This window comes from Nothoprocta perdicaria, unplaced genomic scaffold (assembly GCF_003342845.1).
Source record: "Nothoprocta perdicaria isolate Ctin4 unplaced genomic scaffold, notPer1 scaffold_20, whole genome shotgun sequence".
In the NCBI taxonomy this organism is placed as follows: Eukaryota; Metazoa; Chordata; class Aves; order Tinamiformes; family Tinamidae; genus Nothoprocta; species Nothoprocta perdicaria.
The window spans coordinates 4,696,275-4,697,448 of NW_020455205.1; positions in this window are offsets into that span (position 1 = coordinate 4,696,275).

Below are 1,174 nucleotides of genomic sequence, written 5' to 3' on the forward strand. Positions count from 1 at the left end.
CGCCCGGGCCCGCGGCAGCTGCCCGGCGCCCCGCGCCCTCACCGCGCTCCGCGCGCGACCTCCAGCGGGCCGGCCCGTCCTGGTGCTCCCACCGCCGGGGCGCTGCCCGAAGCGGCCCGAAGCCCCACGCCGGCCGTTCCCAACGGCCAAGGGCAGCACTCGGAGGTAGCTGCCGCTCACAGAGCTGCGCTAGGAGCTCAGCACAAGCGCCCCTGAGCACGGGCACAGCCCCTGCCTGAAGGCCGCTCCGCAGCAGAGCACGGGAGGCAGCGCCACACAGCAAGGCCCCACCAGCCAGAGACCAGGCCCCCGCAGGGCCCCCTACCCCAGCGGTGTCACCACAGCCGCACCGACACCAAGAGGCTGGAGCCCTGGGCTCCTTGCACCGAGGGGCATCTGCCAGGGCCACAGCAGCTGCCTGCTGGCAGGCACGCAGCCAACGCCAGAATAGAAACCAGGCAAATATCCAACTTCCAACCTCCCGACATTGCCTGTGAGAAGCACTTTAATATGACCCTGCTAGCCTCAACCTTTACCTCAGCAAAGCTGGAGCCTCTGGAAGCAGCAGCCCCTGCTTCCACAGACATTGCTGCAGAGGGCAGGTCCCCGTTTCTCCTCAATTTGTAGCCGGGTGGGGGGGTGTAGCCAGCCCAGCTGGCCCCACTCTGCCGGTCCAGGGAGGTCCAAGGCCGGTGTGGGACCAAGCTATTCCAGGAGCAAAAGGGCTTCCTATGGAAACAAGCAAGGCTTGTTGCTCCCCCCTTGCTCAACATTGGGCTGAGGGCTGCTGTGGGGCTGCTCACCACAGGTGCTTCCCATCAGCTTAAGCACTTCCCGGCAGGAAGAGCGCTCACCGGAGCCTGTGGGTGTGCAGCAGAGAGCAGCTGTGCTCGGCTGTGCCCCCCTCTGTGGGAAGAGCGAGGGGCTGGGGACCTCTGCGATCCCTCGAGTTCAGGCTAATGGGCAGACAGGTCATTTCTGAGGGCAGCGGCAGGTAGCCTGGGATGGGAAAGTTTATTTTGTGCTATTTTTTTCTTCTGGTTGTTGGTGGCAAATGATTTCTATCTGTAGTAGCAGGTAGCTGTGTGTGTGTGATGCTGTGTAACGGGGCAGCCTGTGTAAGGCGGTCAGGCCGTGCCGCTCCACGTCGCGGCGCACGGCGCGAAGGCGCCTC